The sequence below is a fragment of the Pimephales promelas genome, chromosome 5 (genome assembly GCF_988280905.1).
Source record: "Pimephales promelas chromosome 5, fPimPro1.hap1.1, whole genome shotgun sequence".
NCBI lineage: Eukaryota > Metazoa > Chordata > Actinopteri > Cypriniformes > Leuciscidae > Pimephales > Pimephales promelas.
The window spans coordinates 11,107,960-11,134,727 of NC_142773.1; the positions used below are offsets into that span (position 1 = coordinate 11,107,960).

At 38.5% G+C, this 26,768-nt stretch overlaps 1 long non-coding RNA gene and 1 other non-coding gene across 2 annotated transcripts in view; both read left to right on the plus strand.

Moving 5' to 3' along the window:
• Positions 1–26,149, plus strand: LOC120485754 (uncharacterized). Its single transcript, XR_016168491.1, has 7 exons — positions 1–255; positions 755–799; positions 964–1,019; positions 1,282–1,426; positions 1,644–1,714; positions 25,581–25,661; positions 25,918–26,149. It is a non-coding gene; the product is annotated as an uncharacterized LOC120485754 (long non-coding RNA).
• The window catches only part of LOC120485757 (uncharacterized), a 4,164-nt gene continuing 3,532 nt past the window's right edge, over positions 26,137–26,768 (plus strand). The window contains exons 1-2 of the transcript XR_016168490.1: positions 26,137–26,309; positions 26,500–26,601. This is a non-coding gene — a transcript (uncharacterized LOC120485757). The remainder of the gene's footprint in view (positions 26,310–26,499; positions 26,602–26,768) is intronic.

Consider the following 26,768-nt stretch of genomic DNA (forward strand, 5'->3'; position numbering starts at 1 on the left):
TAGAACGTACATTCAAATAATCATCATCATCCCACCATCTATCTGAGCAATTCACAGTGGTTAATAAATTCGAATGCTGCTGCACTGCCGATTGGCCGCTACAGCGCCCCGTAGTTGATGACGTCACCCGCCTAACGCTTGACGTTATCCGTATCCGATGAGATGAAGTCAAGTTTCGCGCCGGAAGATAACGGCTGGGACTAAAAATTGCGATTTCAGCATTGGAGATCCTCTAAGTCCTACTTATCACCAATCGTAAGTATTCCTAATGTTATATTTATTTGCGGTGGCAGAGAACTATAAACTTAGCATTTATTTTTTGCCAAACACACCTGTTTCAGCCCATACACTTCCTATGTTGTTAGCTGGTGAGGTAACGTAACGTTACTGTGGGTGCTAAAATAACTTAGCCGTTGATAAGATTCAATTTAGAATTAACGTGTATTTATTTGTTTCTTTCTGGAGGAATTCGTAGAGGGTTAACAAAAGTCATGGCCTAGAGAACATAACGTCATGAGAATAAATGATACTTCTCTGCCAACGGCTCAAGAAGGCAATCGGCTCCAGAAAAAAAAAAATACCTGTGGAGTTTGAATTTGGTCGAAATTGGTGAAAGAAAGAGCCGTATCAATAATGGGCTTGCCTTTACAGTTGCAGGAAATGTCTTTCAAATAGTAAACATTAACGTTAGGGCATTACTATTTTGATTAAGTGATTGTAATTGTTTTTTTTTCTTTATATAACCTCTTTCTAGAATTACCTCAAATGAAAAGTTACCTCGCCATTATTGCTCAAAAAGGTAAGTTCCTCTGATTTTGCTTTTTAAAATTGTTTCTCTAGCAGAGCTGTAGAGACTTCAGACTTGTGATGTTGGGCTGATTGATAGTGTTAATTATTTGATTTAAGTTATTTGCACTTTAATTTATTGAAGAGAATAACTTTTATTTTTCTTCTATGAACAAGACTGGAAGGAGTCCTGTTGAGGATTTAGATTCCTCCTCTTTTGAAAAGTGCAACCGGTGAGTAACCCCCCTTGAATTTTTATTTATTTATTAATAAATATCCCCATCCCCACCCCGACACCCTATCCTCCTCCTCCTCTCTTTTAAGAACATTTAGGGCAATTATTAATTTGTTTCATATTATTATTTTGTGTAATATTATTATTTTGTTTCTTTATCATTAATCTGCATTCATACATAAAAACATATAAACTATTGGGAAGCTAAGCATAAGAATCAATATGAAACAATGCCAATAAATGAATAAATTATTTTTCAGATTGAAGTTATAAAGGGCTCTGGGGTGTTTTGCCAGGCAGAAGTGTGGAAAGCAGCCCTCCTTGCCACCTCTGCTACTGCCATGGTGTGGAATCTGCTGCTGGGCACATTTGATCTGGAGACTTTGCTGAAAAACAACCTGAATGGTACAAAACATTCTCCTAATCTCTTCTGTCCGTAAAAAACAATTAATATTCTGTGGAATAAATTATGTTTGTGTGCGGGCATACCATCGCTTTTTTACTTGCCATTTTTGTATTTCCTTGCACCTCAAGAAAATGTGATGTGTATATAAAAAAAGTATTGCTTTCACAAGCTTCAATTTAACCCCCTTTTATAATAATTTTGAAATTTTACTTTAAGGTGGGAAGCCAACCAGAGGGGATGGGGAGCAGCTGGTCGCCCTTGACCAAATTAAAAAGGCATCATTATTGGTGAGTAAATGTATAAAAGTTTTGTTTTCCCTTCTCAACGCATTAGGATTTTATAAGTTCACCACTTTAACCATAGCCTACTTGTATCAATGTTTATTAGGCATCAATTGAGACTGTATAAGGGATTATTGTTACTATATCTACTTGGAACCTATAATACTGATTCTGCCTTAAACTGATACTGCAGTTCGACACATATTTACATCTGATGTACATCATATTTACATCATGATGTACGTTTCGCCCGTAAAGGTAATGGGCGTTAACCTTCCAGATAATGTGAGCGACAGTTTAGCCAATCACCACACACCGGCCCAAAATAACCAATCTGAGCCCACTGCGTGGTTCTGCGTGGAGTGTTTTCAGGAAGTCAACTGCTCGTTCAAGGGACAAAGGAGAGCGCGGCTTACAATAAAGGTGGAATTTATGAAAAATAAGACTTTTTAAAAAAGAAAAACCACGAATACATGGTATATTGCACCCCATAAACACAATCATGCAAAGAAAAAAAGCAGTCAACCCCTCCTTTAAAGAGAGATGTAATGCATTTCTATTAATGTGTTACTTACTATCATAATAGAATATTTCCAGCTTTATATTTGCATTTTGCAATACATAATATTTGCAATCTCAGAGTACAAAGTATTAGACATAAAAAATAAAAACAATAAAAAGAAGAAAGAATAAAAGACAGGTTTCCTAAAATAATATAAATAAGCAACAATTACCAGATTTGTCATGTACTTGGTTGTGAGGGCACAACAAGACAGGTAGCTGTTTACCATTTCAACCTCCTCCCCTGCAGTTGTGTGTAGGGACTTTGCCAGGTGACTCGACCCTCCCCCGAAACGTATGCACACATTCACTCACTTACCCCAGTGGCATCGAGTTACAAGACTCTTATGACACCAATGGAATGTGTGGCCGAACGAATGTCTCTGAACAAAGAGAAATACATTTCTGTTGTTTCAAAGACTTTTAACAAAGGTATTCAAGGGTTTTATGTATGTGTGTTCTTCCCCATGTCACAGTGAAATAACTTTGTTTGGTCACAGCGTAAATAGAAATTAGAAATACCTTCTTCATGCATTTTAAACATAAGTGTATATTCTTTTAATATAACATAATGTTCCTTGATATCTCTAGAATGCTTATTGAATGAAACACTCGAATATGCATAGAGATGTAAAGTAAAGTGTTTTTTTAATTTGTTTTGCCGACAATGAACATCAAACGGTTTTACTATTAACAGTGTTGTAGTCGAGACCACCTCACTCGATTCCGAGTCCAGACCGAGACCAGAGAGAGTCGAGTCCGAGTCAAGACCGAGTCCATAGAGAGTCGAGTCCGAGTCGAGTCCGAGACCAGAGACGGTCGAGTCCGAGTCGAGACCGAGACCACTGAGGGTTGATTACCTAATTTACTTTTATTTACTTAGAGAAATCCTTTTTTTTTTTTTTTTTTTTTTACTGAATTTACTTGATCAGTTTAGGGTAAAAAGGCCACATAGTAGGTGGTGTTAAAAGTAATTTTATTACAATTTGTCATGCGCAGTTGCGCACTAGAAAATCACCAATCACTGGATGTGTCAATCAATTTAAAGAAATATTTTATTAACATTAGGGCTGTCGCGGTAATGGAATTTCCCTTGCGGTAATATTGAGTGGCTCAATAGCGCGATATGCGGTATTACCGCCATTTATTTATTTAATATGTTTTTGTTGCTATATAAATAAAGTTTACGATGTGGACAAAAACGAGGACATTTTCAGTAAGCATTGTAACCGAAACTAAACAGCGTCTACAGTATATGCGCATTGAAAAACTTTCACTCAGCGCGCATATTGTTATGACAACGGACTTTGAGCGAGTCATTGAACCGTTCATTCAACGAACACGTTTAAAAAAGCTGATTCATTAAAAGAGATGTAAAGAAACAATATGTTAATTATTTCTAACATTGATGTTCAACTTTTCGAGGCTCAGCTGAGCAGCAATGCGTCGCATAGGCAACGCTGAAGCTGATGCTTCACTTATTAGAGACCCATTGATTCAATGCGTGACTCACTGATTTTATTTCGGCTTCCTTGTGCTGTGGGATGTTGAACAGCGCTGCTGCTGACGCGCATTTATGGGAAAATACACGTGAAGAGAACGTTAAAATGATGATGCAACAAATATTTTGCTTCCCTTTGATACGACAAGCTTTTCACGACTTCAAAGACAGAGGCAGGTAATTGCACGCGCTCTGCCGATCTCTCTCATTCACTATCTGTGTGAAGCCTGTAGGCTACACATCACCATGATAAACAGTCTTGTTATCATTATGAACTGGTTTAACATTCAATACACATGCATTACGTTCAAAACAAGAAGGGTATAGCCTTATAAAAAAAAATTGAATATCGCGGTTGCTGCGGTTACGTGCAATCCTCTGCGGTTGTCTTATCAGAAGCGCGGTAGCTACTACAATATTGCGGTTACCGCGACAGCCCTAATTAACATACATTAATAATCATGAAAAATATTTTGAATTGAACTCGAGTGGACTCGGGAATAAGTCCGAGTCCTAAAAAAAAAATGTTCGAGTCCGAGTCAATTCCGAGTCCAAATGCACACGAGTCCATGACAAGACCAAGACCATTAAAATATGGTCTCGAGACCGAGTCCGAGACGAGTCCGAGTCTCAAGTACTACAACACTGACTATTAACCTCCGTGAACACACCCCCTTCCACGAGGAGCGCGCGCTGAGGAACAAAGGACAATAAACCAAGAGTTCTCGCGCGCAACGTCCATCTCCCCGATTGGCTCAAGCCAACAGGAAGGGGATGGATTTTGCCAAGGGGATAAAGGTAGCGCGCCGGCTCCGCCTCTTCCCTTTTTACATTCTGACCTTCTCAGAGAAACATGTAATGCTCGAGATCTCCTCACGGAGATCTGATCCGACCATGGATCTTTTCTTTTGTTCATCTAAAAGCTTCGTCTTTTCCTCAAGTGGACTACCAAGTTTGTCTCCCAGGAAAGGAAGTGGACTTTGCCGAACTATTTCCTCGGGTAACGTCACCTCAAAGACTTTAAGCCTTTCAAACACTCGCGCTGAATGCCAACGAACGCCACGTGACTCCCCACGGAACAAAGGAGCCACGCGCAAGCGACCAACCATGCACGGACCGGGATGGGCCGTGCAAAAATGCTGCGGTCGCTCTCCACGGCCCGAGCAACGAGCCCGCGACTCACACAGACCAAATATGCTAAAAGAAGGTATACTTATACCTTCTTTTAGAGCTTATAAGAAGCATTAAAGGTTCTCTAAGCGATGCTGGGCCAAAACATTTTTTTGTCACATACATCAAACGTCTCCTCACTACCGGCTAGCTGCCTGTCCCCTAAACACACTGTAAAAAAACGCGGTCTCTGTAGACACCACAGGCTCCACAAACGGCAACAAAAACAATCATGTCTTACCCGGAATACGAAACCTAACAAACAGTGTTCCAGCCAATCACTGGCAAGAAGTATTTGAGGGTGGGTCTGGGGGGTTAGTGCGCGTGCACATGAAGGGTGTGTGTGTGTGTGAAGGAGAGCAGCGAAGCATCAGAGGGAAGTTTGAAAAATTACCGACACACGACCAAAGAGACGTCGTTCTGAGGAACAAATTAAAAAGAAGAAGGAGTCGGATAAAGAATGTGCGAAGTTCCGAATTTACATCGGTAGCAAAGCTTTTGAACGATGGCGAGAACTCCGGCGGCAGAAGGGCTTTCAGTCCGACATTCAGGTTGCTCTGTTTTTGCTTGACAGGTGGGTAACGTTAAATTGTTTTTTTTTCTTCTGAATTGACGCTTATGTTCGCCAAACCCACACAATGATATAATTAGCTAGAACTATGCACGTTCACAATTATTTCAGGAAGCACGGAAGGGAGGGAGAGGAGATGAGATGCGGAGGAGGGAGGGTCTAGCTCCGATTTGTTTGAAAATATTCGAACGTCAACACCCAGGATCGCTTTGAGAACCTTTAAGAAAGTGTTTTTGTGGTGTTCAGAAAGGTTAACTGACTGTTTTGGTGAATGTAACTCTCTCTTTCTCTACAACTCACTCTCTCTCACTCTCTCTCTCTCTCCAACTCACTTGCGCGTATCCATTGTCTAAACGCCCTGCGCCGTCTTAGTTTGTGTTTTAATGTTTGTAAATATGTTTATTATGTATTAAATATGTTTGTACAAATGTTTGTTATCATTGTAACGTAGTAAATGCTTAAAGGGTCATGAAACCCCAAACCAAATTTTCTGAGATTATAACAGAGGTATGTGTGTTGAACACCATTGAAGACAATGTTAGCATCTGTTAGATTTAAGGATAAAATGGTTAAATTTGAGGTTTTTCCGCTTTTTTCGTCTTCCGGGTTTAAAATCTTCATTGTAGCGGTTGACGTGGCAGTGCACTGCACAGTGCGTTGATGACTCATCGGTGTTATCCTATGAGAAGACACGGCCTCTTAATTATTCATGACACCACATGGATCTTTCCAACGACAGACATGACAAACTGTGATATCGCGTAGTAACGTTAGATGAGAGAGGCAATCATGGGACGCAAACTATTTGTTTTCATGGTGCAAAGTCCAAGTGCGTTGAATATGTTCCCCGCGATGCTGCCAGGGCTAGACTCTGGCTCTGGACGGTTGGTTTGCCATCAAACACGGACACGTCTAAACCTGATCCAAACTATAATAGTGTGTGCCACGAACATTTTCGCGAGAGAGCTGCGACAAGTGGAGAATGATGGACTATCCCTTCAGAGGTGTGTGTGTGTGTGTGTGTGTGTGTGTGCGTGCGTGCGTACAAGTAGTCTTCCCCGGGGTCTCCGCCCGAGCCCGGAACACCTCACCGGGAAGGCGTCCAGGAGGCATCCGGAACAGATGCCCAAGCCACCTCAGCTGACCCCTCTCGATGTGGAGTACAATATTTACAATATTTATTGTAACCACTTGCACTGAACTTCGCGACGCACTTCCGTTTGGAAACAATACATATCACTTATTTCCGGTTATGTTTACTTTCAATGTACTGCGGTCAATGAGTTGAACAAACGCCATCTAAAATGAATGGCTGTAATAAGATTTTATATTTTGGAAATTTTCATTGACAGAAGAAGGGATATTCTGATGGTTTTGCAGAATTTTCAAAACTCATCAGAACATGAAGTTTAAATCCAGACCAACCCAATCCGAGAAAAGCTGCGGCTGTTAAAAATACGCCATTATTTCACCACAGGGTGTCAGTGTTCGTCTACACTAGTGACCGCGATGCTGCAATTGTGTGTGAGAACAGAATAACATCAGTACGAAACACAAACATTTATTAATTTGGAATAAATATTGTAATGTTTGTATGAATTTAGTGTCATTTTTCAATGTTAATCGTTTAATTATTTACATGTGCATGCCCAAAATGATATTTGATATGCATGATATGCATATGCATGATGATGCATGCCTTAATTAATATTCAGAGAAGTTGACTGTCATTCTCCAGCTGCGTGCGTTCTGATCGGATAGGCACCTCGCGAGCATTCATTCAATTCATTCATTCATTCAACTATTTTAAAAAGACAGGAATAAAGCACCAATGCACACAAGAAATACTTTTTATTTGTCAAATTCATAAAAAATGCAACCTCAAGTATAGAATATAAGAAGACTAATAGAAAAAAAATACTGTTAATGAGAAGACATAGGACTGCTGAACAGTTGAAAAGAAAATATATTTATAGGAACATTTCAAGATAGTTAATACAGAGATCATTATTTTGATCAATTGGCATACATAAAACGTAGTGATAATCTGCATTCTCATGTATGGACGTGCGATGAACACTTTAACCGGATACTTCCGATATGTAATAAGTAGAACGCAGAAGTAGTTGTGCAAGTAGGCTTCGTGCACTAAACTTTTTTATTAAAAAAGTCCTTTTTATATTGAAGGGAAATTATTGCAATAGCCATAATGCACGGAAAAACTAACAATTTCCTCTGTGCAATGAAAAGACATAACATTGCTTTCCCGTGCATTTCCAATCTACAACTATTTCATTCGTGCACTGACGAGAAAACATCAAATGAGCGGTCAGTATAGGCTACGGTCTAAAATGACTAACTCATGCCAAATAACACGTTCAAATAACACGTGCTTTCGCATGCTTTTCCACACTACAACTAACTTATTCAGTTGTGTAACTGAAGGGAAATCATTGCATTTATTGCATTTATAATCATTGCATAATGCAACATCTATTTGCATTTTGCATTCGTGTGATGGAGAAATCGTTGCATTCGCTGTTGCTTTACATGCAATAATTAACTCATTCCGATGTGCATAGAAAAGATAGTTGCATTGCAAGAAAGAACTATCTTCAGAAACAACTTTCTTGTAGTTCAGTGCATTCAAGAACTAATCCGAAGTGCGTTGAATAGATTAATGTGTGTTGTTTCATTGCAATGCATAAAATATCTAACTCCCTATTTGCAATGAAAAGAAAAGACATAACATATGTGCTTTCCCATGCATTTTACAAACTGATTCATGTGTGTTCTGAAGAGAAAACTTCATATGAATGGTTGCGTTACCAATTTTATACAATTTCATACAATGATTAACTCGTTCCTTTGTGCAACAGAGATGTGCAGTGCATGTACTTTTGAATTGCATTGCATTACATTAGCTGTTGCTTTACAACATACAGCATGAACACACGTCCAACATTGTGCATTAAAGAATAACATATAAGCTATGTACAGTCCAAGCATAGAATAACTAACACCTTCCAATATGCATAGAAGAGATAGTTGAATTGCATTGCAATAACTAACATTTTTCTCTGTGCAATGAAAAGAAAACACCTATGTGCTTTTCCATGCATTTCCATGCAACTACTAATTCATTTCTGTTCTGAAGAGAAAACATCATATGAATTGTTGCTTTACAATGCAGAAGCATTGTAAAGCATAGAAGAGATAGTTGCATTGCATTTCAAGAAAGAACTAACGTCTATGAATTGAAAACAGAAAACTTGCTTTTCGCATTGCATTATAAATTGTGTTTTCTCATTGCATTGCATACCAAACTGTTGCTTTTTTATATATTGAAGGGAAATCAATTAAAATAGCCATTCTACTGCACGCAATAACTAAAAATTTCCTCTATTGGAAATTTTAGTTCCTCCAACTATTTTAGTTCCTCCAACTATTTAATTTATGCACTGACGAGAAAACATCAAATGAGCTGTCGCTTTGCAATGCTGTTGCATTTGTGTCATGATGAAGAGAGATTTGTTGCATTAGCTGTTGCTTTGCAATGCAATAACTTATTCAGATGTGCATAACAATCGCAGATACAAAAATATGCATAACAATTGCATAACAAACTGTTCCTTTTTGAAGGACAATTATTGAATAGCCATATGCACACGAACATATTCCTCTGTGCAATGAAAAGAAAAGATACAACGTGTTCTTTAGCTTGCATTTCTATCTAATTCAACTAATTCATTTGTGCACTGACGAGAAAACATCACATAGATGTCTTTAGAATGCATACAATAACTAACTTGTTCCTTTGTGCAACGAAGAGATGTGCAAGAAATGTGCTTTTGGATTCATTGCACATACGATCAAACGTTGTCCAATGACGAATATTGTCCATTGAATAAGTCCATTGTGCTTTTTCATGCTTTTCCACACAACAATTAACTTATTTAGTTGTGTAACTGAAGAGACATCATTGCCTTTAGATTTTGCATTTGTGTGATGAAGATAAATTGGTGCATTAGCTGTTGCTTTACAATGCAATAACTCATTCCGATGTGCACAAAGCATAGAGTTGCATTACAAGAAATAACTAACTTCTGTGCATGAAAACAGAAAACGTGCTTTTCCCATTGCATCATATATTGTGCTTTCGCATTGCAATTGCATACTAAACTAGTCCTTTGAAGGGAAATTATTGCAATTATTGCATTCTACTATAATGCACGCAAGAACTAACATTTTTCTCTGTGCAATGACAAGACATAACATAAGTGCTTTTCCGTGCATTTCCAATTCTACAACTAATTTGTGCACAGACGAGAAAACATAAGCCGTCGCTTAACAATGCATACAATACCTATCTCGTTCCTTTGTGCAAGGAAGAGATGCACGTGCTTTTTGGATTCATTGCACATACGATCAAATGTTGTGCTTTGAAGAATAACAATACTACACTTATACACTTGTACAATACACTTGTGCTTTTCATGCTTTTCCACACACCAACTAACTTATTCAGTTGTGTAAGTTAGTTGGTGTGTTTAGATTGCGTTTAGATTTTGCATTTTTGTCATGAAGAAAAATCGTTGCATTAGCTATTGCTTTACAATGCAATAACTCATTCCTTTGTGCATAAAGCAGATAGTTGCATTGCAAGAAAGAACTGACTTCTGTGCAATGAAAACAAATAACGTGCTTTTCCCATTGCTTTATATATTGTGCTTTCGCGTTGCAATTGCACACTAAACTAGTCCTTTTTATATTGAAGGGACATTATTGCAATAGCCATTCTACTATAATGCACGCTAAAACTACAATAAACTACAAACTTGTTCAGAAATATCTGAAGGGAAATCATTGCATTTAGATGTTGCATTCGTGTGATAAAGAGGAATGGTTGCATTAGCTGTTGCTTTACAATGCAATAACTCATTCCGATGTGCGTAGAGCAGATAGTTGCATTAAAAGAAAGAACTAACATCTGTGCAATAAAAACAGATAACGTGCTTTTCCCATTGCATCATATATTGTGCTTTCGCATTGCAATTGCATACTAAACTAGTCCTTTGAAGGGAAATTATTGCAATTATTGCATTCTACTATAATGCACGCAAGAACTAACATTTTTCTCTGTGCAATGACAAGACATAACATAAGTGCTTTTCCGTGCATTTCCAATTCTACAACTAATTTGTGCACAGACGAGAAAACATAAGCCGTCGCTTAACAATGCATAAGCAATAGCACACTAAACTAGTCCTTTTCGTATTGCAATAGCCATTTTACTATAATGCACTCAAGAACTAACGTTTTCCTCTGTGCAATGAACATAACAGAAGTGCTTTCCCGTGCATTTCCAATCTACAACTAATTTGTGCACAGACGAGGAAACATCATATGAGCGGTCGCTTTACAATGCAATAACTCGTTCCCATGTGCATAGAGCACATGTGCAAGTTGCATTGCAAGACAGAACTAACTTCTGTGCAATGAAAACAGATAACGTGCTTTTCCCATTGCATTATATTTTGTGCTTTCGCAATGCAATTTTACACTAAACTAGTCATATTCATATTGAATAGAAAGTATTGCAATAACCATTCTACTATAATGCACGCTAGAACTACATACTACCACTAACTTATTCAGAAATAACTGAAGGAAAATCATTGCATTTAGATGTTGCATTCGTGTGATAAAGAGAAATCGTTGCATTAGCTGTTGCTTTACAATGAAATAACTCATTCCCATGTGCATACAGCAGATAGTTGCATTGCAAGTAAGAACGAATTTCTGTGCAATGAAAACAGATAACGTGCTTTTCCATTGCATTATGTATTGTGCTTTCGCATTGCAATTGCACACTAAACTAGACCTCTTCATATTGAAAGGGTAATTGTTGCAATAGCCATTTTACTGTGATGCACTCAAGAACTAACGTTTTCCTCTGTGCAATGAACAGACATAACAGAAGTGCTTTCCCGTGCATTTCCAATCTAATTAATTTGTGCACAGACGAGAAAACATCATATGAGCTGTGTCGCGTTACAATGCAATAACTCATTCCGATTTGCATTGAGCACATGTGCATAGTTGCATTGCAAGAAAGAACAAACTTCTGTGCAATGAAAACAGATAACGTGCTTTTCCCATTGCATTGCAATTGCACACTAAAGTCATTTTCATATTGAAGAGAAATTATTGTAATAGCCATTCTACTATAATGCACGCTAAAACTATACTACTACTAACATTCAGAAATAACTGAAGGGAAATCAATGCATTACGATGTTGCTTTACAATGCATGCAACAACTAACTCATTCCGATGTTTATAGAACAGTTTATAGAACAAATAAATAAATTACATGCAATGAAAACAGATGACCTGCTTTTCCCATTGCATTATAAATGAACTTGCTATGAACTTTCACAAAAATGCTCATTGACTCATTCTGATGTTTCATCAGCCAGACAGTGTCAAATATTTGACCTACTTAACATATTTCTCTCCAAAGAGTCTTTGAACATGAACTTTCCATATATACTCATTGAGACCCTCTGATGTTTCTAGAGCCAGACAGTGGTCAATATTTGACCTACTTAACATATTTATGGCCAAATTGAGTCATTGAACTTGCACTTTCCATAATACCCTTTGACTCCTTCTGATGTTATTAAGCAGGAGCGTCCATATTTGACCTACTTAACATATTTCTGGCCAAAGAGTCTTTGAACTTGAACTTTCCATAAATACTCTTTGACTTCTTTTGTTGTATCTTAAGAAGGAGAGTCCATATTTGACCTAATTACAGTTTTTTTCGATTGCTAAACGACAGTGGAGTACAACTGGAGCTACATGTGCAAAACTCTAACTCCAGTCTGCACAGCAGCAGTTCATGTTGACCAAACTCTAGATCGTTTTTCAGTGCTTGAACACAGTTTTCAAAACTCTACACACTTATCCCATGACTTTAACCACAACCTGCACAACACTGTGGATTTACAGCACTTTGTTCAAATGCTAACACACTGCTGTCAAAACTGTAAACCACTCATTCAAAACAGAATAAATTTCAGCCTTGTGCATTTCACACACTGCTGATGTTCAAACTATTTCAGCTGAAAGGCTGAAAACTTGTGGCCTAATGCTTGAGAGACCCAGATAGCAAACTGACATTGAATCAACGTGAAAACATGACATCGAAACAACGTTGATCTGACATTGTTTTGCTCATTGAATTACAGTAACGTTGAACCAACGTCAGACGTGTCATTCTTTCAAAACTAACGGAAAATCAACTTGAAATCAACATTGTTTTAACGTTACGAAAGCAAACCAATTTTCGATTTTCATTTAGCTTTGAAGAATGCCGCGTCTGACGTTGGTTCAACGTTACTGTAATTCAATGAGCAAAATCAACGTTGTTTCGATGTCATGAGAGACGTCGTTTCCACGTTGATTCAATGTCAGTTTGCTGTCTGGGGAGGGAGGGTTACAGTATCACAGTATGTACTTTTAGTTTCTACCTTTTTTTCTCATTACTGTAATTCTGTAAATTACTACAGACTATTGAAGCAAACTGCTAATTTTCAATTGTTATGTTCTAAAAATGTAAATATATCAAATGAAAGAATGTCACTGTTTTCTTTGAAGAAAATATTACTTTGTATGAAGTGTGAAATTGTTGAAACTGTAAAGATGAAAAGTTTGGATTTTCTGCATTGGTGTTTGATGCTACTGTTTTTCCTCTCAGTGTGTGTTATCTCAGTGAGGGTTGTGCATAGTGTTGTGCACACTGAGCCTGTTTTGAGCCGTGTGTTACGTAAGAGTTGTGCTCAGGTGACTGTTGGTAATGCAGACTGTGGTTAGAGTTTTGCACATTTAGCTCCAGTTGTGCTCATTGTCGTTTAGCAATCGAAAAAAACTGTAACATCTCATTCTGGCCAAAGTCTTTTAAAGGGCAAACTTTCATAAGCCTTCGGTCCAAAGAGTCTTTGAACCTGAACTTTCCATAAATCCTCATTGACTCCTTTGATGTTTTTTTCAGCCAGAGAGTGGTCAAAATTTGACCTGCTTGACATATTTTTGGCAAAACAGTCATTGAACTTTCTATACATATTCATTGACTCCTTCTGATGTTTCATCCGCCAGAAAGTAGGTCAGACCTACTTTGACCTACTAAACATTTTTCTGTCCAAAGAGACAGAGATTGTAATAGATCAATGGCAACTTTGAACTTGAACTTTCCATAACTACTTATTGAGTACTGCTACTGTTTCATTAGCCAGACAGTGGTCCATATTTGACCTACTTAACATATTTCTCTCCAAATAGTCGGGGAGCCAAAGTCTCAAAAGCTCTATAAAATGGGTTGAACCTGACATGGTCTGCCATACTTTTTATTTGTGTTTTTTCTGTTAACTTTGACCCTAAGAACAAATAATTAGAGGGTCTGCTCTGCCGGAAATATCGCGAAAAAAAATTGTGGCCATTTTAGTGTACGCACCCTTTATTTTTTATCAGAAAAATGTGAAAAATTATTTTTTTCATCAAATCCTCAGTGGGTTGGGTAGGTTCTCAATAAATGTATTCCAGATACACAGAACACATGTGCGGACAACATCCACTGAAAAAATAATTCATAAAACACATTTCTACATGATTTCGCATCAATTTAATGCAAAAAACAGGCGTTTTTTCACTTATTTTCCACTATTTTCATCTTTACTTCATTGGCAATCAACTATTCCCTTAAGTTATGACATCAGGCAATATGCCATTCTTTTCACCAAACACTATACTCATTACACAGAAAAAATTATAAAAATCCAAACAAAATCAATGGATCTGTGATGATTTCACTACTAGTTGGTGATCAACAGGCTCAGAATTTCAATAGAATTTTTTAGACTACTCTCAAAATTCTTAAAAACATGCTGGATATTTAGCATCATGGCTCACTTACAAACACACACACACACGCACACACATGATCTTAGTAATTTTTATGAGTTTGGAACAACCAACCAATGGTTACCAACGGTTACCAACAGACTTCGAAGCTGCTCATCATTGTCTGTGGTAAGTGATAGTGACTAATATACCGGTAGGTCTGCCCCAGAGTTTTGGGAAAAGAATGGTAATATGGATACTGTAATTGTAATTAACTAAAAGGACCACACCAGTCTTCAAACAATAATATTTCTGATGATTCCTCATCCCAAACATATCCCTGTAGCAGCAGCATTCATTCTCTACTGGTTTACTTAGCTAGCTTTAGCCGTTTTAGCTAATGTCGGTGGTTTCTTTAAACGGCATTACTCCTCACAGGTATGGGGTAGAGAGTAGAGACTTACTTTTTTTAAATGCTTAGGATATTATTCTCTAATAGAGGTATGTGTCCTATTTGTTCAATAAGCTTCAACCGGAAGTTGAGAAATTGCCAAAATTTCAACTGGACTTGTTAGGTAAAGAAATAGATATGAGAATAAATGCTGCTACAGGGATACGTTTGGAGCGAGGAATCATTGGAAATAAACTTGTATGAAGCCTGGTGTGGTCCTTGAAGTGTTTTTCATGTCAGACAGATAGTAGGCTAGTAAGGATAACTAAAGGCTACATTAAACGTTAGCTACCATTAGCATTTAGCTTCATGGCTAGTTGTTACATTGCGGTTTAGAAAGTTAGAAAGCCACACAGACAAAAAAAAACAATATATAGCTATATTGGATATCAGACTGTACACAATAATGAACAATACAAATGTTCTGTAAAATGTAAACATACTATATAGTATGCATAGTTTGTTTTTGTTTTTACAGTATATAGAGTGAGTGATTTGTCAAAAGCTAGTTAGCTAGTAGTAATAATAATAATTCATTTTATTTGTTGGACGTCTTTCAAGACACTCAAGGACACCTTACAAAAAGTAAAAAGTAAAATTTTGAATTGATATGAAATCTGATTGGAAACCAATGAATGTTCCCTAAAACTGGAGTAATATGCTCATTCAACAGTGTTTGTGTAATGATCCGAGCTGCTGAATTCTGAACCATCTGAAGTTTATCAATACAGGATGACACTCAGACTTAACCTGAGAAGAAAGAAAGATAACAGAGTCGGCGATAGTAAGTGTAAAACTTCCACAATTCCGCAGTTTTGATTGAGTACCTACTATTAAAATTTTAGTTCCCTTTCAGTCGATCACGTGCGGCGTAACATCGACGTGACAATGTAATCGGGACCACTTCAGGGATCGCATCACGTGCCCCACTCCGCAGCGTGGGTATAGCAGCTTCGAAAATCCGTTGGTAACCGTTGGTTGGTTGTTCCAAACTCATAAAAATTACTAAGATCATGTGTGTGTGTGTGTGTGTGTGTGTGTGTGTGTGTGTGTGTGTGTGTGTGTGTGTGTGTGTGTGTGTTTGTAAGTGAGCCATGATGCTTAATATCCAGCTTGTTTTTAAGAATTTTGAGAGTAGTCTAAAATTCTATTGAAATTCTGAGCCTGTTGATCGCCAACTAGTAGTGAAATCATCACAGATCCATTGCGTGGGTATAAACAGGAAGCGGGCGCACGCACACATTGTCTTTCACTTAGGAGCCGAGCTTTCGTCTGGCTGAGTTCTGCAGACTGGTGCAATGTTTAAGATTCCAGAAAAGCAAGACTCTGTATCCACTGCTGGTGTGACTGTGCGATCAGTGGTGGCCTCAAGGATTTTCACAGCATTGCTTGTGTGTGTGTGTGTCGGTCTTGGTGGTCGTTCCTCTTTGAGAGTGTACCCCGATTACACCACGGCTATCCTTGGGTACTTTGACACTGAATTTTTGTGTTTTCACTAAAAGAGCAACAGGATGTTTCAGGATGTCTTTCCGCTCGTGCGTTTATGGATGCGGTCATTCCCTGGCGCCAGCAGATGGTCACAATAGTTCCTTTTCGTGTTGGGCATTCAGCACGCTGAGGCAACTTTTGTGAATAGTTCATGTTTTCATTGCGGGAATATGACTATGACTGTGCTGAGATTGAGACTTGCTTACCTCAAGGGAGGTGCAGTCCCCTCGCCTATGTCCCGATCTAGCTTTTATTTTGGACCTCAAAATAAACCTACTTTTGTGCATGGTCAGGGTGATCTGAGGGTGATCTGAGGATTAATGTGAGGACTTCCCCGCTGAGGCAATCTCCTTGGGTCCCTCACACCTTACAAGCGCTGCAACAACCAACCATGTCCTTTGGGGCTCTGCTTGATGATCAGATGTTGTTCACAGCATTGTAGGGGGAGCTTCAGTCCTCTGGAGATGAGGATTCGGCTGTGTTGCCCCCTTCGAAGGAAACCGCACGTTCCATTGGTCAGGCGATGTCCACCTTGGTGGTCCAGGAGCACCACCTTTGGCTCAACCTGGCTGATATGAGGGACACCATTAAGAATCGGTTCCTGGATGCCCCTCTGTCCCAGGTTTGGTTATTCGGCGACGTGGTTGACAGCTTTGCCCCACCCGTTCACTGGTCGCAGACCCTCCATCCGCTCGTCACTGAGGTCGACCTCCTGGGGCATCCTCCGCTCCTGTGAAGCCCCAGCAGCAGCCACCATCCAGGCCTCAGTGTGGACCCCACAGGTTTATCTGTTTGCCGCCCTGGACAATTCTCACTACCAGTCGTTCTATTCTCTGACCGAGGGGACCCTCGGAATGGATGCTCTGGCACACAGTTGGTCCCCGGACCTACGCAAGTATGCGTTTCCCCCAGTGAGCCTTCTTGCACAGACATTGTGCAAGGTCAGGAAGGACGAGGAGCAGGTCTTGTTAGTTGCGCTGTATTGGTCCAACCGGATCTGGTTCCTGGAACTGGTGCTCCTCGCAACAGCCCCTCCCTGGCCCAGGATCTGCTCTCTCAGAGACGGGCCACCCTATGGCACCAGCATCCAGACCTGAATGCCATATTCTTCGTTACAGCTTTGAGGGATGAATTCCATAAATACTTGGAAAGCCATGGAGTTCACAATGTTACCTCATACATATCAGTCCTTTATTGCCCACCTTAGAAGGCACTTTGAAGTAGGTGGTATTTTTAAAATAATGGTTGTGCCACAGAAAGTATGTTCTATTTGCTCAGCATAAATGAATGTTGGCCACATGCTCTCAAAGTTGAAGGAACTTAAGGAGAAAACGGAAGAGGCAGAGTATGAAGAAGAAATACTCATTTACAGTTATCTGATGCTTTTATCCAAAGCGACTTACAATTGCTATATATGTCAGAGGTCGCACGCCTCTGGAGCAACTAGGGGTTAAGTGTCTTGCTCAGGGACACATTGGTGTCTCGCAGTGGATTCAAACCAGAGTTTCTCAACCCAAAGGCATGTGCCTTATCCACTGCACCATCACCACCCTAATACTCTGCATACTTCTTGCAGAATATGAAGAAGAAAGTGAGTTGATGATGATGATTTACTTTATTAATCCCAGGGGGGAAATTTATATGTCACAGCAGCACATAAATACTAGGGGTGGCACGGTTCACAAAACCCACGGTTCGGTTTGTATCACGGTTTTAGGGTCACGGTTTTCGGTTCTGTACGGTTCTTGTTATTTTTTCTTTTAATCTTTAACACTCCAGAAATGTACTTCAGCATGTGATATATAGCTTAATTATCCACACTTTAGGATACAGTATTAAAAAAATATATATTATATTCATGCAATCATGCACAAACTGAATTTGACTCTTTGACTTTAAGCACATTTTGGGACTATCTCAGAGGAAAGCTAGGTGAGATTTAGATACAGCAAGAGAGAAGAAATTGACATGCTTTTTGTTTATTTGGCAAAAAAAAAAAGGAGAATGTGTATCACTATCTCTACAAGAACTTGTGCATTTTTATCACATAAATCTTATTTACACAAAGAAATTAACTTTCATGTATCAACTGCTAACTTTTGTAGCTCTTACCAAAATTCTATCTTTTAAAAGAAAAAGAGAGGAACTCTTAAAACACTGTCTTTTAAATGTCAATACATGAAACCTCATTGCCTATAGATAATTAAGCTATATCAATAGCAAAGGCCATAAACATGAAGTGAAATTTAAGTTCAACCTCAACACAAAAACAGTATCAACAATGCTTCTATTCCCAAAATGTGAGTGTACTTTTTTCCACTTAAAATTAAAGTGCAGGGTGTGGAAACGTATGACTGAAGCTCTTATCTATACATAAAGTGCCACTGTAGCGTTATATTAAAATATCATAACATGAAATCCAAAATGTTCCCACACACCGGACTTATACCATAGACTTATACAACGCTGGCGCATCCTCCAACTCCCTCATCTCTCCCACTTGCCATTTCTCCGCGTGCCGTGACCTGCAGCGCTCCATACTCCACTTTTACTGGCTTGTTTACTAACTTGATAATGACATCAAATACCGCGAAAGTGATGAATGCATACGGAGCCGACTCGCGCTAGATTGATGTTATTCACCGGTCGCTCTGTGCAGCGCCGGTCCAAGTCGAACAAGTTAATGTCGCGCGAAAAGAAAACACACGTCACATACGGGCACGAGGTTACATTGCGCATGCGTCGAACCGTGAGACGCACACGCGCTCCGAACCGAGACAAGCGAACCGAACGGTTCGGGTGTTTTTTCATGTACCGTGCCACCCCTAATAAATACAATAAAAATAAAATAAAAACATAACAACAACATACACAACAACAACAGGTCTTGTACTCAAATATCAATTTTTCAAAGCATTATGACCATGATTATATATATGACCATCATCTACATCATCTTATATAGCACTGATTGTAAAATCTAATTGCAGTTGGAAAAAAAGATTTTCTAAAACGCTCTTTGTAACAGCGTGGATGAATTAATCTTGAGCTGTGGGTACTCGCATAGGCTTGAGATATTTCACACCATAGTCTCTTCCTACAACACTGCAACTAGAATACGGAAGGAACTCCAGGACCAACCTAAGCAGGCCCTGAAGGAAGCAAGACAAGCCAGAACAGCTCAAGCCAGAGGAAGTCACCAGATCGCTGGCAGTATGACTGAAGACCCAACACTGCAGCAAGATATCATACCTGGAGGCATCCCAAAGATTGAGCTGTTATACCACCTGGCATGGATGATAACAGATGCATCTCCAGAGTTAGGTGAAGACGACCGGGTGAAAGTTAGTCTTAAGCAGCAAGAACAAGTTCTCAACCTTGCCCAGGATGTCTGCAAAGCAGTTGCCAAGATCCTAACACCGAAACACGTTGGGATAGCCGTTAAGGAAACCAGAAGTCAATCGTGTCACTCCTAAATAGATTTAGGAACAGCATCAGCTACAAAGAATTACATATGTTTTACAACAATGGCAGTTGAAGAGCAGACAACTAGGGATGGTGCCTTCATACCAACGAACCTGAAGGTTTGATGATTCACACAGTTTGATAAACTTGACTTCCCAGAGTACACAAAGGATGGACGAACACTGCATGGCAGTTCATTCCAAGCATTTACCATCCCAGATACCATCCCCGCAACTGTGATAAGCTATGGTCCCATCTTCCCCAAGTCACCAACAAACTATTGGAGGACCTGGAACCAAATTGCACTGCTCCTACATGGAAATCATTCCAACATTTCTCATCCCAGATACCATCCCTGCAACTGTGATCAACTGTGGTCCTTTCTTCCCCAAGGCACCAACAAACCACATCTGATCATCACTGAGCGGGGTGGTTATGGCGCAGTGGATAAGACACATGCCTTTGGTGTGAGAGACCGGGGTTCGAATCCACTGTGAGACACCAATGTGTCCTTGAGCAAGACACTTAACCCTTAGTTTCTCCAGAGGTGTGTGACCTCTGACATATATAGCAATTGTAAGTCACTTTGGATAAAAAGCATCAGCTAAATGAAGAAATGTAAATGATCAATTCACTCCTCTTTTTCCATCTACTATTCTTCTCTCTTGTTCAGTCCACCCCTGTCCTCTTCACTCTACTCTCCTGATTCTACTCTTCCCTTCTGTTCAGTCCTCCACTCCTTTTTACAGTCCTTTCCAATCGTCTGCTGACTTCTCTTCTCGTTACCTTTTCCTCCACAGCAAACCCAATAAGATCAGAACCAAATCTGCCAATGGAAAATATTGTGCATTCGGGTGAAAGAAATCTAGATGTTTGACACTACTAGGTAACTAGCTTTTGACAAATCACTCACTCTATACTGTACAGTATTATATACAAAAAACAAACTATGCATACTATATAGTATGTTTACATTTTACTGAACATTTGTATTGTTCAGTATTGTGTACAATCTGATATCCAATATAGCTACATATTGTTTTTTTGTGTCTGTGTGGCCATTCGTGCACAAGCTAACTAGCTAAACTTTCTAAATCTGAATGTAACAACTAGCCATGTAGCTAATTGCTAATGGCAACTAACGTTTAATGTAGCCTTTAGTTATCCTTACTAGCCTACTATCTGTCTGACATGAAAAACACTTCAAGGACCACACCAGGCTTCATACAAGTTTATTTCCAATGATTCCTCGCTCCAAACGTATCCCTGTAGCAGCATTTATTCTCATATCTATTTCTTTACCTAACAAGTCCAGTTGAAATTTTGGCAATTTCTCAACTTCCGGTTGAAGCTTATTGAACATATAGGACACATACCTCTATTAGAGAATAATATCCTAAGCATTTAAAAAAAGTAAGTCTCTACTCTGTACCCCATACCTGTGAGGAGTAATGCCGTTTAAAGAAACCACCGACATTAGCTAAAACGGCTAAAGCTAGCTAAGTAAACTAGTAGAGAATGAATGCTGCTGCTACAGGGATATGTTTGGGATGAGGAATCATCAGAAATATTATTGTTTGAAGACTGGTGTGGTCCTTTCAGTTAATTACAATTACAGTATCCATATTACCATTCTTTCCCCAAAACTCTGGGGCAGACCTACCGGTATATTAGTCACTATCACTTACCACAGACAATGATGAGCAGCTTCGAAGTCTGTTGGTAACCGTTGGTAACCATTGGTTGGTTGTTCCAAACTCATAAAAATTACTAAGATCATGTGTGTGCGTGTGTGTGTGTGTTTGTAAGTGAGCCATGATGCTAAATATCCAGCATGTTTTTAAGAATTTTGAGAGTAGTCTAAAATTCTATTGAAATTCTGAGCCTGTTGATCGCCAACTAGTAGTGAAATCATCACAGATCCATTGATTTTGTTTGGATTTTTATAATTTTTTCTGTGTAATGAGTATAGTGTTTGGTGAAAAGAATGGCATATTGCCTGATGTCATAACTTAAGGGAATAGTTGATTGCCAATGAAGTAAAGATGAAAATAGTGGAAAATAAGTGAAAAAACGCCTGTTTTTTTGCATTAAATTGATGCGAAATCATGTAGAAATGTGTTTTAAGAATTATTTTTTCAGTGGATGTTGTCTGCACATGTGTTCTGTGTATCTGGAATGCATTTATTGAGAACCTACCCAACCCACTAAGAATTTGATGAAAAAAATAATTTTTCACATTTTTCTGATAAAAAATAAAGGGTGCTTACACTAAAATGCCCACAATTTTTTTTCGCGATATTTCCGGCAGAGCAGACCCTCCAATTATTTGTTCTTAGGGTCAAAGTTAACAGAAAAAACACAAATAAAAAGTATGGCAGACCATGTCAGGTTCAACCCATTTTTGAGACTTTGGCTCCCTGACTAAAAGAACTTGAAGAACTTTCCATAAATACCTATTAACTCCTTTGATGTTTTTTTCAGCCAGACAGTGGTCCACGATTGACCTACTTTTACACATTTCTGGCAAAAGTCTTTGAATTTGAACTTTCCATACCTAACTCATTAACTCCTTTGATGTTTTTTACAGCCAGACTGGTCCATATTTGACCTAACTTAACAAATTTCTGTCCAGAGTCTTTGACCTTGAACTTTCCATAAATACTCATTAACCCCTTTGATTTTTTTTCAGCCAGACAGTGGTCCATGTTTGACCTACTTAAAATATTTCTCTCCAAAGAGTCTTTGAACTTGAACTTTCCAAAAACACTCATTAACTCCTTTGATGTTTTTTTTTCAGCCAGAGAGTTGTCAATATTTGATCTTCTTGACATTTTTGCCAAATTCTTTTAAAAGGCTAACTTACTATGCAAACTCATAGACATCTTGCTGTTTCATGAATTTTAGTCCTTATTCTCTTATACTTATACTCATTTACTCCTGACCATATTTGACCTACTTAACATATTTTTTCCAAAGAGTCTTTGAACTTGAACGTTCCATAAATACCCATTAACTCCTTTGATGTTTTTTTTTTCAGCCAGACAGTGCTCCATATTTAACCTTCTTAACAAATTTCTGTCCAAAGAGTCTTTGACCTTGAACTTTCAATAAATATTCATTAACTCCTTTGATGTTTTTTTTCAGGCAGACAGTGGTCCATGTTTGACCTACTTAAAATATTTATATCCAAAGAGTCTTGGAACCTGAACTTTCCATATCTACTTATTGAGTCCTTCTGCTGTTTCATCAGCCAGACAGTGTTCCATATTTGACCTACTTCACATGTCTCTGGCCAAAGAGTCTTTGAACTTGAACTTTCCATAAATACTCATTATAGTCCTTCAGCTGTTTTGAGTCCTTCTGAGAACTACTTATTGAGTCATTCTGCTGCTGTTTCATGAGCAATAAACCTCAATGTTTCTTAAGCAGGAGACTCCTCTCAGCCTCTTAGACAAACGGGTCGGCGCGTATGGTTGGGTTGCGGAGAGTTCGGGTTACGGAGAGTTTGTGAGTTATAACGGAAATTATTATGAACATCAGCTATGCTAATTATTTCCCATCTGCCTTTCTGCTGTTATCTCGGGACGCTTGTCCCGAGAAAAATGGCGTTCGTCAGGTCCAGTTTTGTGTCCAGCCTCTCACGGGGATTTCGGATGCCCCAACGCCTGTGATGAGACGACTCAACGCCTGTGATGAGACGACTCAACGCCTGCGATATGTTATGGCGCCGTTTGATTCATAAACAATATTTATATTTAATATTATATTTAAACAATATGAATGTAAGCCAGAGGAGAACTGGCCCCCGACTGAGCCTGGGTTCTCCCAAGGTTTTTTCTCCATCCAATCTGATGGAGTTTGGTTCCTTGCCACTGTCGCCTTGCTTTTGGCTTGCTTTGAGCTTGCTCAGTTGGGGTTATTTATTTATTTAGTGTTTAGCAATGTTGTTGATCTGTGTTGTGCTACTTACATGTTATCACTGTGAAGCTGCTTTGATACAATCTGTATTGTGAAAAGCGCTATATAAATAAATGTGACTTGACTTGACTTGACTCCATACTTAACCTTAACTTATTTCTGGGCATGGACCACACTGTCTGTCAGATGAAACATCAGATTGAGTCAATGAGTGTTTTTGGAAAGTTCAAGTTCAAAGACTCTTTGGACAGAAATATTTTAAGTAGGTCAAAAATGGACCCTTATATATAGTTTATTTACGTAATTGAATTAAAGTTTTTGTCAAATTTTGTTGCATATAATCCTATGAAATAATCATGTAAGGCAATACTAGTGGAGATTTTAAGGTTTTCAGTATTACATTAGCACACAACTGTTATTCAACATTATAAATGTTCATTTGAAGAACGGTGTTGCCAGATTGGTTTGTTTTACAGCCTATTTGTTTAAAATCCACGCAAAATTATATAATTAACACCCAAACAAATCGTATAGTTAATGTATAATTAATGTAATAAGTAATTATATCATAACTTATTGACTGATTCGTATATGAATTATATATAATTTTAGACAACATTTCTTGTCTAATTATTTTCTAAAATGTCATTAACAATATTAAATTCTAGTTTATTGAACTGTATACAATGAATATCACATAAAATATAGCTCATTCTGGCAACACAGATGAAGAGAATACTGGTGTAAAATGTTCAATTCTGTTTTTTCTTTAGGACCCTCAAAATTGGCAGCTTCTAAAACGAGTTTTATTATCGCCAACCCCCCCCCCCACACACACACAAACACACACACACACAAACAAAGGCACTTTTAAGAGCCACGTCTGTCTTGTTAATCTGCACTTATCAGTGTCTCTCTCTCTCTCTCTCTCTCTCTCTCTACATTTATTTGTTTGTTTGTCATCTCTTCGTTGTGAGTCTTTCTGTTTGTTTGTGTTTCTGCCCATCACAATGTCCAAGAGTGATTCAGAAATCCAAGATCATCTCATGATCTTAGATAACTTGGTTGATGACCAAGAACTGAAAGATGAGCTCCAAAGTCTTGATGACCTTCTTGATGAGCTGCAGGAAGAGGAGGCAGCAGCAGCAGCACCAGTAAAGACACCTGAACCGAGGGTGGTTTGGAGAAAAAGAGACAATACTGGAAATATCGTTCATGCGAGATATATTGTAGATTGTTTAACCACTTATGAGTGTATATGTTACAATACATGTATAGCGTAATATGGCAGGGAAACAGTCAACCCAGAATCAGTCATTTGATTTTTTGCATAAAAAGTAGATTAATGAAAGACATCATTAGTCTTGGATTAAGTGAAAGACACATTCAGGTTAATATTAGATATTTCTGCAAAGCATAAAAAATAGTTTAATTGTGGGCTGTATTGACATTGTCAGGCATTGTTGTCAAAATGGTTAATATAACGTCAAATGAGATAGCCTGGTTACTATCATACTTAATCTCTTTCAAGTTATTGGTCTTGGCAAGGCTGTGTTTGAAACACTTTATTCTTCAGAGTGTGTTGTCAATTGCCAACCAACGTGTTTCTTTTTAATCTGCTTCTATATAAGGATTCATATTTGCTGTCATCATCTATATGACACCTTATATGCAGATAACCAATAGTAATTGGACTTTCCCCATTAGGGTTTGGAAAATAAGTGTACTAATATTTCTCTCTAGCTCTATGTTAAACAGTGAGCTTGCACCATTTTAGGCGGGCAACCAGGCATTGGGACAAGTTATAAATGTTGATTTGTGTTGTTTTTATCCTCTACAGCTGATCACATTCGGAAGACTGATCCTCCCTTCATTGCTCCTGACCCTAACTGTGAGGTGGCCTTTACTCCAGAGACTGTTGGTGTGTACTTCATAGTGTCACCATTAGCCCTTGTATATATATATATATATATATATATATGATATTTATAACATTTATGACAGTGGGTTAGAATGTAAATAAATGTTTCTACTTTAAACTTTGGTAGAATACTGATCCTTTCACAGCCAAATTGAGTACACTTTAATATTGTAAAAAAAATATATATACATATATATATATATATATATATACACATACATGGAATGAATTTTTCAATATTCCATATCATTTACAGAGTGTTTTCTACAAGATCTCCAACACTCACTAAGTGAATTCTCTGGTGATGAAGCATCACCTCTTGAAACCCCAAGAGATCCTCTTCTGGCTTCCTTAAACTGGAGCAAAAGACAAAGTCTCTTTTCAGAGAGGTGGAGGGCAGAGAGACCCCGCCTGGTAAACACGGCTGCGGAAAGGGAACATGTGGCAACACACATCTGCCAACAGTGTGGGAGTAATCCAGCGGCTGTCCGGTGTTGTGACTGTAGACCACGTCCCTTCTTCTGTGCTGAATGTGACGTCAGCATGCACACCAGACATGTTCTTCACAACAGAGATGCCATGACTGCTGGATTCTTCCAACCATGCCTTCAACATCTTACGTGGTGGATAAGGCTCTTTCCCATTGTGGTAAGTTCTGGTTTGTGTTCAACATATGTATAATTTTCAGAATAGTTAAGCTCATAAGCTTTATTATTTAAATTATGCCTTTTTTCCATTATTGTTTTATCTTGGATTTATCTTCATTGCCATTGATCTATTACAATCTCAGTCAATACAAATTGATCATAATTCAATTGTACCATATGTTCTTTTTCAGTCCGGCTTGTACCTGTGGAGATGCCTGACAAAATCTGTGGTTGCTCACCAGAGTCATTGAGGGTTAGTCCAGGAAAGACTGTTGCTGTGGTCACAATGAATGGTAAGAATGTGAAGAACTTTATTTTGTCCTGTTTAAGAAGCATCTTAAAAAATAAATATATATCCATACGTGACTACCTGCAAGTTTGACATTGATATAAAACTTTTAAAGTAATGTATAAATTGTACAAAGAACACAAATCCTGGTTTACATTACAGTGGATGTGT